This window comes from Panthera leo, chromosome E1 (genome assembly GCF_018350215.1).
Source record: "Panthera leo isolate Ple1 chromosome E1, P.leo_Ple1_pat1.1, whole genome shotgun sequence".
Taxonomy (NCBI): Eukaryota; Metazoa; Chordata; class Mammalia; order Carnivora; family Felidae; genus Panthera; species Panthera leo.
In genome coordinates, this window is record NC_056692.1 from 20,173,027 (window position 1) to 20,186,118 (window position 13,092).

At 35.1% G+C, this 13,092-nt stretch overlaps 1 long non-coding RNA gene across 1 annotated transcript; it reads left to right on the forward strand.

Annotated features, from left to right (window-relative positions):
• The first annotated feature begins 935 nt into the window (after positions 1-935).
• On the forward strand, positions 936-7,115 carry LOC122206820. Its single transcript, XR_006196581.1, has 2 exons — positions 936-4,826; positions 6,016-7,115. It is a non-coding gene; the product is annotated as an uncharacterized LOC122206820 (long non-coding RNA).
• Positions 7,116-13,092: the final 5,977 nt, after the last annotated feature.

The following is a 13,092-nucleotide window of genomic DNA, read 5'->3' on the forward strand; positions in this document are numbered from 1 at the left end:
TAATCCAAAGTGTTACGCATGGCACTAAAGCACACCGTCTTCCTGTGTCGTGTTAGGTATATATAGCTGAAGTGGTGCCCATTTTGGTATTATTTATAGTGTAATTTGTGCATGCATCAGCATAATTAAGCTTCTAGAAAATACCTTTTACCTAACTGCTTCTGGGGTCCATAGTGTGGTTAAAACATGAGTGTAACAAATCATGTTGAAATAACTCTTACTTTGACTTACGCTGCTTTTAAGTAATAGGTGGGGTTGAGTTGAAGTAAACTATCTGCCTTCACAGAAGACAACCTTTAGGACTTGTTACATTCAGGCAGGCATTGTAATTGCCATAATTTAGGAAGTTGTAAGATTAGTGGGACTGCAAACGTTGGCTGTCCCTTCGTCCACTCCTATATCCTCCTTTTTAAAAAAAAACAAAGTGACTTAACGTTTTGTCTGGCACTAGTTTCTATTGTGTGTAGATTTTACCTAACTGTATGACAGAACAAGACCAGCAGGTGAGGATCAACTTTTGAATGGCTGCTGGAATTCTCATTTAATCTGAGTACTTCTATATTTTAGTAATAATCTCAGACATTTTCCATTAGGAGTGGGGAAAATACTCTTCGTGTACTCCTGTTCCACTGATCGAGTTATATATTGAGCGTAAACTCAGCTTAATTGAATTTAGTTATTTGGGGGGAGATCCCCAACAAAAATAAGTATGGGTTCAGAGTGGAATTATAGCAGACATAGCTTTTTTTAAAAAAAAAGCTGCTCTTTTTTCCTTTGCTTGCTTGATCATGGGGATTTTTTTTTTAATGCATGTCTTTTAAATTAATTGGGTAATGTTTTTCTAAAATTAAAATTTTCTTCTTCCTATAGCCCTGCCATAGGACAGGCTGAGGCTGAGTCTCAGTGTTGCCCTGTTCAGTCTGAGGCAAGTGGGATTTATTTTATTCCTTATAGGGGCTTTCACAGCTTTATGGCTGTTGGATATTTATGTCCCCAAACTTGCAGCAAGTTTGGTGAAGGCCCCTAAATTTAATTAAACTTAGGATTTTTATACTCTTTTGGCAGAGAAGGCTCTATATTAATATTCACGTTTGACTGTGGTGTTAATAAACATAAATAAAAATATTTGATATATGTAATTTACTTTGTGTTAACAGCCTCAGTAAAGCTGGTATTGCTGTATTGAACTTTAGTAAATTAACAAAATTTGACGGTTTTGATTTGGAGGCATGAAATGTTTCGTTCAAATTTTCCACTTTCACTTTTAGGAAAAACTTGTCATTTTCTTCCCAAACTGTTAAATTTAACCTCATGGATAAGTTTGATTATTGGAAATGCCACTGGTTACCGAAATCTGCATTCTTAATCCCAAAGTCAATGCTTTGAACATTAAGGTTGAAAGGTCATGTGGAAATGCTTGTGATTTTTTTTTAATATTTTCATACTTCACCACATTAGAGCAAATGTTAATGTAGAGCCCTGTGAAAGGTGGGAAGGTGGTGTGTGTGTGTGTGGTATGTATGCATATACACTACACATTGATAAAAGTAGTACAGACCTGTCAGTATGGGTAGATTACTATTTTTTAAGTAGCTAAACTGAAATTGAATCATGTGGTAAAGTTAGTACATTGAACTGTGGTTTTGGAACAGTCATTTTGAGGTTCATTTTCAGCCTTAGTGAATGATATTTTATGCAATATGCACACATTAAAAGTATCCACATTTGTTCCCAACTAAAATTTGCTTATATTTGGTGAGAAACATGTTTATGTGTGTATGTTGTGGGTGTAAGAAGGAACTGGAAGAGAGGCCAAAACATGAACCTGGATTACTTTTCGTTCTTTCCTGTGTTTAAGCAGCTGTTCTATCCAGATAGCATTTTCTTTCAAACAGTAACAGCATATAGTACAATGTTTAGCTAACCCAGGATTGTTTTCCTTGTGGTTTTAATTCTTGGAAGCATAAAGAAAAATTACTCATTACGTGAATTCCAAATTTTCAGTGTGTAATTAGAATATATGATTTTTCTCTGTAACTGAATCATGGAAAAAAGAGTTTAATGTTTGAAGAAAATTTTGTTACAACAAAAGAATACATTCATACCTTTGTTCAGTAATTACACCTTTTACATCTCCTTAACTGGAGATGTTTTCTGTTGCATCCACCATCCCCCAGTATAGTGAAATGTTCGAGTGAGGCTGCTGCTTGTGCTAATCTAATAGTGATAGTTGAAATAATTATAATTGAAATAGGCTCTTACATACTTGACTTCTGGGAGTTGGAGGGTCTCAGGGTGGCATAAATTGTTGAAGTTAATTTTCTTAATATCTCTGAAGTATGATTTTGAGAATTACATAACTTTCAGGTGTCTATTACTTCCACTGGTAAACTTGGTAAATGAAAGGAAGAAATGTGATAAAATTTTGTTTTGAGTAAACTGATACTTGTATTGGTTAGGGGATATAAAGAATATTTAAAATACAAAATTTTTGTATAAATCAGGTATGTCTTTTTAAAGAGGCAGTATTTATCTGCCTAATATTAAGTAACCTTTGTGTGTTATTTCAAAACAAAATCGGTTTTCTCTTACTGTAACTTTTATGGAAAAGTCTTCTAAAAGGAGAGCTTCAGTTATAAGACTATTGACTCTGAGGCAGTTTTGTAAGTAAACATTCCCCTAGTTACACTTCTGCTTGCTATCTCATGACTTGAATATTAGTGAAGGTTTTTTTTTTTTTTTTTTAACCCTTTCTTTATTTTCTGTCATCTGAATCACTTTAATAAATGACTTTTTTTTCCTAGCGTAGAAACCCTCTTTGTGCTATTTCTTGGCAAAATAATAAACAGTTACTTTAATGATGTTGTGTATAGTGTTATGCACATAGTGGATATTCACAATTTTGTGATTAATGTTGAATTTTCAGAACAGTACTTTTAATATCTTGCTCTTAGGCAACCCCTATTATGGATCTAAATCAAACTATTGTGTAGGAAATGGGGAAAGCGGGATTTCAGTTTGAGCACCCTAATACTTGAAATATCTCCAACTTTACCCCAGTGTTTTCATGTTCTTACTTGGCATTTTTGTTGAGAAATAATCAGCTTGAAAGTTGCAATTTTTTAAAAAGATTTCTTCAGTAAAACTCAGGAGAATTTCTTCTTCTAAGCATTGTTTTTTTGTTGTTGTTCTGAGCTCTATACATTCTTGCATAATAATTTGGCCATAAAGGGAAGAGCCTTTCATTTTCTAACCCTGGAAAAATAATATCGTGAAATAATATATTAATTTGAATTTTTTAAACAATCTCTCTTTAAATCTGTTCAATTAATCTTACATATCTTCGGGAAAATATCTTTATTTTACTAAAGCAGGATGTAGAAGTCATATTAAGGCAGAAATTGAAGATCTAAAGGAGCTCTTCACTGAAGCTAATTTGAACTATTTCTGTTTGAAGCAAATTGAATACTGTTACTATAAATCAAGACTGGTTCCTGGTTAGGTTCTTTAGAAGGCATATAATCAGCTATATTAGAATATGTTTGTGTGTATGTTTTAATTTTGATCAAATTAACTACAGAGAAGATACATGTGAGTAAACTATTTAAATGATTGATAACTTGGACCCCATCCATTAATTCTAAATGCTGTAATGGTGTGTAAGGTTGTATTATGGCACAGCTTCAGTAATATGCTGTGTGTTTGGTCAGGGGTTTGTGTAATGCTGTGTTTGTAAAGAGGGAAAGGCCTTTTTTGGAATTCTCCTGGCCCTTTGGCATTCTTACTGTGTCTGAGTTTTGTTGTTTTGTTTTGTTTTGTTTTTAAGCATTATTGTATTTAAAGAATCTGTATGCCTTCGCTTTGGGTTAAATTTGAGGAACTGGCAGCGAAAATTATTGATGCTCAACTTTGATAAAAATGAAGAATGATGTTCATACAGACCAGTATTATTTGGGGGAAAGGTCTAATTATATAGTGTTATTAGGCTTAAGAACCTTAAATGTAGTGAAAGTTAACAGCCCTCCTGGTTTGCATTTGTGATTAAGGTTTCATCGAATCCTTTATTCCAGTGTAGCTTATTCTTAACATTTTATTCCTAAATGCTTGAGCAATCAGATGAAAATAAAATATGCAGCATCATTTCCTGTCTCTACTAATAAAACAAGGCTGCTTAATCACCCAAGTGAGCCAAGGGAAGAGTTACTGAAGTTTCTGTAGGTTTGAGTTAGAATAATATGGGGTGTGTATTTATTGAGCAAAGCCTTCCTTTTAGTTAGTAGTTTGTTAGTATACTTCGAGGAGAAACAATAGGTTTACTTTTCAGCCCATGTTTTAAATCCACAATCTCTAATAAAATGAAATCAAGTATTTTGAAAATTGAATTTTAAACTAATAAAAGTTGCTTTCCTCTGTTTGAGTATGTCTACACACACTTAAATTTAGAAATTACCATGTTGAGATTTTTTCCCCCCAAGTCTATCCCCCCCCTTTTTTAGAGTAACCAAAACTTCCACATATACATATCGGAATACATAGTTTATTAAAAGCGAGGTATGTCCAATAGATACACAGTGTTTTAAAGTCATTCTCATAAAGTCACTCTAAATAAAGAGCCAATGTAAGGTTACTTTTGTAAGACTTGGGGAAAAAGTTTAAAATGTATTAATGTCAGGCTCTGAGGAAATTTAATGCACATTGACTTTTTAAAAACTATGGATTGAACTCCTCAGTTTAATACAATTTGTGTTTTTGTTAACTAGCAGCAGAATTTCAGCATTTGCTACTTACTGGTAGAGAAGAAAAATCCCACAGCCCTGCCAGTACAGGTTAGTTTAATCTGTAAGTACCTGATGTTCCTATTTTTTTCAAACATATCCATATAACCCACACAAGGAAGAAAGCTGTGCAGTTACTTAAATGTGAGTATAACTAATAATAGATCCATTGGACACTTTTAAACACTCAGTTCTTGGGCCAAAGTAGCTCTAGGTTTGCTAATAACCTCAGTTGTAAGAGAGGTGTATTACTGCTCCTTTATATCTGGTTGTGGTTGACCCTAAATAAATACATTGTACATAAAAGGAAAAGACGGTGAAAGTTTCAATTGGCTATACACACGTGTTGGCATGTGATCTGGAGTGCAGGGCTTTGGGTCCAGGCTCTATTGAAGCCACTCTCATGGTGGTTACTCATACTTACCTTTTAACTTTTTACAGTATGAATCAACCTAAGAAAAAAGTCAAGTTTCCTTACCTCTAACAGTGATAAATGGTGTGCAGTCATAAGCTAGAAAATGTTTTCATACTGTGTATTTTGTTAAATGTTTGTAGTAGCTCTTGCTGTAAATAAGTACTAATTTTGTTCACCTTTTTTTGTAAACTATAACTATTCTGTTGTTGCACCACCACTGTGGGCTCATTTTACTTTGAATTAAGAATAACAAAACTTTATAATATTCAAATGAAAACTGACTACCCATCAAGAAACCTAGACAAATTCCTTGTATGTTCCTTTTGAGGGGCAGTAAGGTCATAATGGCTTGTAAAAAACATGTTAAGGTTTTTATTACTGTCACTGGTTCTATCAGAATTCATTGTTGTCTTGAACCATATTTGAGAGTTTCCTTTAACCTTTAAATATTATGCTTTTGTGTTGCTAAAAATTTTAAATGCAAAGGTAAAAAGAATAAAGCATACAGTTTGGTTTGCACAAGCCTGAACCATCCTTCAACTCTAGCATTGACTAGGATGCATGGCTACCTCCTTTACACCCTAAGTGTAATGATGTCTAATTTGAGAACATCTATCCATAAAACTAGTTGATCTTTTATTCCTATTAATTGGGGGTAGTGATTAGCCACTGAAAACAGACCATCTTAGTGTTATTTTGTTTGAAAGTCATGCATTTAGTTAATTAAAAATCTCACTATATCAACTGATAATAAAATTTTAAGATATCCACTTGTTTTTTTAATATAAAATTGCCTAAGGGCTTAAGTTTCATTGCCTTTCACAGTTTAATCTGTATAAGAAATGGCGTAGATACAGTGGAAATGGTTTTCCTTAAAACCATCTCTATAAAGCTGCCTTTCTGGTGAGTACTATTTTATACTTATATGTCACAGTTTTTCCTTTTAAGTTTAACTGAAATGGGATACTGATCAAAGAAGTGAGCAGTCTGAATTTGTACACTCTTTAGATAATATCTGAATCAGAAATGTATTTTATTTAAAAGTTGAATATTTCACTTCCTGACATTTCCCTAATAATCCAGGATCACTTTCTGACTTTGACTTAACAGACTAACTGGAAAACCTATTAACATATAAATTGTTTCCTTTTAGTGAGATGGAAAAAATGTTTTTATTCAGAATTATCTAGTATTTTTACAAATATTAAGATTTTCCTTTTAGCTAACAACCGAAAGTGTTTTCTCAATGCTTTCACTTCCCACACTGCATAGGTATAAAAGTTAAATAGCAGAATTTGTTCTCCGTGAAGCCGTTGTTGCAGTGATTCATGAGCTATTAAAGCCAAGGGTAGGGTTGAAGAAGGACTTGCCTGAAATGTTCCTGCAGACTAATGCTTTACAGGATTCCCTTTGAATGAACTTAAAAATTTCAAGTGTATTTTTAAATCTCTCTAACCTTGCATGGAAAATGTGGATTAGAAATGCTGGTTTCTGAGACTGTGTATGCCAGCAGAAATTAGCCTCTGGGTATATTTCTAATTACTTTATGCCCTGTTCAGTACTTTCCTTCAGTGTAACACATGGATTTTTTTCCTCTCTAGTCTTAAACCACATCCTAGATGATGTCAATATAAGCTAAGGATGTTTTCACATTGTATTTCCTGCTGTTATCTTTGTAAACAACAATGAACAGTAAGCTCCTAATACTTTTTAGTATGGAAAATGATAGTCTTCTCTAAAATCTGAAAATTGATGTCTTGAGTATGTGATAATGGTGATGTATTCTTCTAGATAAGCACTAAACAAAGTATGGACCCTCAATTTATGTCTTTAAGATTTAAAGTGAAGTAAATTTCTAAGGAATTCTGTCCTTTCCTAGCAAGGATAAGCAGACATTGAAAATGTGGTAAGTATGTAACTGTGAATGCATGTAATAGTGGTGAGAGTAAGTAGCCAAATTTCCATAGCATAAAAATTACTTAGACATAAACAAGATTTCTTGAATTTCCTTTGCGACTTAATGTATGTGTGTCTAGCATTTTTACAAATTTGTGTGCACAATGATTAAATTGGAATGTACCTTACTCCTTTGTCTGGTTTCTTTTTGTTTTGTATGGTGCTTTAAATACTAATTTTATTTCAAGCTTTTTTCAGGGTAGAAATAAGTGGCTGATAAAGAAAATACCTTCAAGAAGGATTATTTAAATGTTCCTATTTTAAAACCCAGTGATGACTTTCAGTTTTCTTAAAGCCTTTTGTTTTTCAGCTCCAGTTAAAACTGACAATAGACAGCAGATCAGAAATGGGAGAAAACAAAAACCTTTGTGCTCATTCTGAAATATTGTAGGAATTCATTATTGTCCCATAGTAAAATGTTGTTAAGCTAGTATTTGATTTTCATGGAAGCAGTGCTTTTTTAAAGTAAGAGAAAAAGGTGATGAGGTTTGGAATCTCCCCTATTTTCCCTGGGGTGTTGTATTAAGAAGATAGTAAATGGAAACATTTCACTTGATACATCATGGAAGGTGATTTATTTCTGAGTAATATGTCCATTTCTTTTCAGACTAGCATTGTGTGAAGCAGTTCAGGATCCCAAAGGGTTTGTAGTAAAGAGGAGGCCCTTCTCAGTTCAGTCTACAGGTTTTATTTACCTTAGCATTATACTGGTAAGGAGTAAAATGGAAAAGCAAGTTTTACAAGGGGTATGATGGTAAGGGGGACCCGAACAAGCAAGGGAGAATAAATGGCTAGTCCATTTGTATGGTTAAATGATCTAGCTAAACAAACAAATTGGGTAGCAAAGTTTTTAATGTGGGTAAATGAACTAATTTAATGTTGTAATTAAATTTTAACTCTAAAAATTTACCAACATAAAAGCTCTAGTAATTAGTCTATTTTTATGGTTTGGGGGGAAGAGATGTTCCTTAGTGTATAGAACCATACACTAAGATTAAAACTCACAAAAGGCACTGAAGTTTTTTGTTTCTCTTTGAGGTAGTCTGGCGGGGGGCGGGGGGGTGGGCGGTGTTTCCTAGGCTTTGAGAAAACCAAAACTACCATTTGAGAAATGGTGTTTTTTATTTTGATAGCTGAAGCAATTTTCGGTCTGTGTTTTCATCTAAAAGTTGAAGGATATTTGCTTCTTGCTAAAACTAAGCCTCTTTATTCCATGGTTATGGTTGCCCATTAACATTTGAGTGCCTGTTCTTTACAAAAATAAATAAAATCTTTCATTTATTATTTATGATACTACTTGTCTGAGCCCATTTTATTAAGTTGTATCCAGAACAGTTTATATTGAGAATGATTAAAATAATAAGCATCAACTGTCCTGAACATTTTTTTGGTGTGGAAAAGACAGGGCAGTTATTTTTATTAGAAATGGTGTGTCTAATGGGAGAAAATAAGAGGTAAATGAGGATATTTAGACTGTGGGTATATGGGGTATGTGATAAAGCGTTAATTGAAGTTGAACAGGTAGAATGAACCAGAAGTGGTGTAGTCGTTTAGACTAAGCATAAGATTAGAGCCTGGTTTTATGACCGTAAGCAAGTTATTTCTCTCAAATGATGATAGTTACAAATTTCCTAGGCCTGTGAGAAAATGTAAAGGCACTTAGCCCTGTCACACCAGTGGAGATTGCAAGGATGGGGTGGAGGCAGGCTGGAAACATAAAAATTTTTCATTTAGGAAATGCATATGAATGCCTACCATATGCTTGGATGCCATCCTATGTACAGATAGATAGGAAATGGATCTAAAAGGGGACCTTGGAGCTGAGGGTTTAAGAAGTCAGCCCTTGCAGAAAGTCTTGCTGGGTGACCATATGCCAGGCAGAAGGGATAGTTGGTGTAGAAACCGGAAAGCATCACCTTTTTTTGAAGAACAAACAAATAATGAGTGGTGGGTTAGGAGGGGTTGTGGTGTAGTATGAGGATTTTGGAAAGGTTAGATGATAAGATCACACAGGACTGTGATTTGAATTTTATTCCAGTGGAAGTTATTGAAGGACTTTGAACTGGTGAGTAAATACATCTTTGGATTTTTAAAAGTTCACTCTGTGTTGTGTGTGGGTTGGGGGTCAGTGGGCATTATAAAGACTAGTTAGAAAGCAGGAAGAACCCTGACTCAAGACAGAACTCAGCAACTTGTGTTACGAATTACTTTTCATTGGAAAAATTAGATGATGCCAACCCTCTTTTAGGAGCAATGAAAAAGGCAACAAGGAGATTTGGAATTTAAACTTTTTTACACGTTTGATCTGCACCTGATCTGCAAGACTTTCCTTTAGGAAATATGTGCTGAGATCTAGTAAGATACTGAGACGTAAAAACAAAACCAAACTTCTGTCTTCTTTAGAGTTGGGTAGATACTAATAAAGTCAAAATGCCTCCCAGTGGATGTCAGTTTTGGAGAAAGGTAATTCCACGTGCATTGTATCAGGATAAATGTGGCATTTGAACTAGGTCTTGAAGGATTGTTAGGATATGGACACATTGAAAATAGTGTTCAGGAAAGAGGAAAATCCAACAATATATAGAGTTATGTGAAAGAGAATAGGATAAGGTAATTTGAGGCTAATGTGTAAAGGTCTTGAATACCACATTCAGGATATACATTTTCTCTAGGAATTGGAGTGATTTAAAGAAGTTAGCACTGAATAGAGCTATGGTTTTGGACTTCACATCTCAGAAGTACCCCAGGTCTGCATTCCCACATCACCAGAGGCTGCCATAATTTCCTCATTGCTATTGGCCTGGTGATATGGGGGCAGTAGGATTCAGAAATTATTATTAGTCCTGACTGCTATTGAGCTGGACAAGTTAAAAGAATTTCTTGGAGTGTCTGGCTGGCTCAATAGAGCATGCAATTTGATTTCAGCGTCATGAGTTCAAGCTCCATGTTGGGCATAGAGTTTACTTAAAACACTTTCTTCTGTTCACCAAGTCTAGCTTAAAATGTTTTAGAAATCCCGTGTACCTCTGATCTTTGTTTTCCTTGGTTACCTTCCTGTAAATGCCTCAATTTTTTTTGCCATTTTTCCAATGGTAAGACCTTGCTCCCCTCCCCCAGTAACCTTTCTGTTACGCCCACAGAAGTCCTGTTGCATATAATTGAACTCCCCTCTTATCTGAATTCTGCATAGAACCTTCCTGAAACTTGGTTCTCCAGTGAGGTACAATGTCTAATAATTGTTTTGAGTGAATGTGCTATTCATCCTTCCAGATTATTTGTACCTGGAGTTTGAGAGAGCAAATCGGTGAGCGCTCATTACCTAAAATGAAACGAGTCATTTATAAAATCCATGCATTCTGTTTGCCCTCATGACGTCTTTATCCCTCTGCCTTTAATCCACAGACTCCTGAAGTTCCCCTTCATTGAAGTCTTTGGGTATATTGTGTAGTGGGTGCTCAATAAATTTGAATGAATGGTTAATATTCTTTCTCTTTGAATATTAGTTTTAGTGCTGTACTACTGAAGACAATCGTGTAACCTTCCTTGCAATTTGGTGTCTAAATGTATAATTGGTAATTAAGGTGTATAACGTGTAAGACTGCATTTCAGTGTTTGCTGGGTTCCTGATGGTGCAAAGCAATTCCGTATAAGGATCTAGTCACCTTTCCCACATCTCTTCAAATCTTTATCCGTTGCCAACATCACCCGGTGCCACTACACATGCACTTGTCTGATGACTTTGCTTCCTAATTCATGAAGATAATAAAATCCAAGGCCCATAATTTTTAGATGACATATCTATGAAGTAACCTACAAATACCTACATTTACATTTTTTATTGCTTTGGACTAGGTATCCATTTTTTAACGGCTGAGCCTTTTTGCTACATTCTGGAGTAGCACCACCACTTTTTTTTTTTTTTTTTTTTTTTAGTATTTTTTTAGAGCAGTTTTAGATTTACAACAAAATTGGAAGGAATGCACAGGGATTTATCTTATGCTTTCTGCCCTCACACATGTATAGCCTCTCATTGTTTACCAGAATGGCACTTTTTAAACCAAGGAAGAACCTACACTGATCTGTCACTGTCACCCTGTCGTTTGTACTGTAGGGTTTGCTCTTGGTGTAGTGTGTTCGTTCTACATGAGTTTGGATAAAAGTAAGATGGCATATATTTGTCATTATATAGAGTTTTCATCCTAAAAATCCTCTATGATCTGCCTGTTCATCTCCCTTACTCCCACACTTAGCAACTACCTATTCTATTTTCTTTTGTTACCGATTCATTTTCCTTTTTTGTAAGAATAGTTGACATGTATTAGTTTCAGGTGTACAACATAGTGATTGAACAGTTACATCTGTTATGGAATGCTCACCATGGTGAGCATAGTTACCATCTGTCAGCATACAGTTATTACAGTATTATTAACTGTATTGCTTGTGCTGTGCTTCATCCCATTGACTTAAGCTGGAAGCTTAAATTCCTTCACCTTTTTTGTCCATCTCACCTCCCTCTTTGGCAACCACCGGCTTGTACTCTGTATAAGTCTATTTCTGTTTTTGTTTTTTAGGTTTTACATATAAGTGAAATCATACGTGTTTACTTTTCTCTCTCTTTTTTAATGTTTATTTTCGAGAGAGAGTGCATGAGCAGGGGAGGGGGCAGAGAGGGAGACAGGATCCAAAGAAGGCTCCGTGCTGACAGAGAACCCAATTGGAGGCTCAAACTTTCAAACCAGGGTATCATAACTTGAGTTGAAGTCAAGACACTCAACCACCTGAGCCACCCAGGCTCTTCTGCCTTTCTGTCTTACTTCACTTAGCATGATACTCTTAAGGTTCATCTTTTGAATGGCAAGATTTCATTCTTTTTAATTATGATTGAGTAATGTATGCACACTATCCATTCACCTATTGATGGACACTTAGTTTGTTTTCCTATCTTTGCTATTGTAAATAATGCTGCAGTAAACATAGAGTTACATACAACTTTTCAGAATAGTGTTCTTGTTTTCCCTAGGTAAGTAATCAGAAGTGGGATTGCTGGACTCTATGATATTTGTTTTTAATTTTTTGAGGAACCTTCATACTGTTTTCCATAGTGGCTGCACCAACTACATTTCCACCAGCAGTACAGAAGGGTTTCGTTTTCTCATCCTCACCAGCACTTTGATCATTTTTGTCTCATAGTTTTGCTTTTCCAGAATGTCATATAGTTGGAATCATACAATATATAGCCTTTTCAAATTGGCTTGTTTCACTTAGAAATAAGCACTTAAATTTCCTCTGTATCTTTTCTGTAAGAAACTGCCAAACCATCCTCCACAGTGTCTGTACCATCTTCCCATTGCTCCACTGGTCTCTATTTGGTGTTGTCTGTATTCCAGAGTTTGGCCATTTTAGTAGGTACACAGTGTTATCTCATTTTACTTTGTATTTCCTGATAACATATAATGTGGGGCATCTTTTCATATGTTTGTATCTTGGTAAGGTGGGTGTTAAGGTCTTTGGTCCATTTTTTAATTGGGTTGCGTATTGTTGAGCTTTATGAGTTTGTTGTATATTTTTGACATACAGGTCCTTTATTAGGGACACCTGGGTGGCTTGGTGGGTTGAGGGTCTGACTTGATTTAGGTGATGTGGTTCCTGAATTCAGCCCCGCATAGGACTCCACACTGACAGTGTGGCACCTCCTTGAGATTCTCTCCCTGTCTCTCTGCCCCTCCTGCACTCTGTCTCTCAAAATAAATAAATAAAACTTTTAAAAAGTCCTTTGTCAGATGTGTGTTTTCCAATTGCTTTCTCCCAGTTTGTGGCTTATCTTCTAATTTTGTTGATACAATTTTTTGCAGAGTGACTTATACCTCCTTAGTAGTCTCTACATTATTTTTTTTGGTGTATCTTCATGTTTCTCATTATTTTAACGATTGCTCTTTTCCTTAAGGA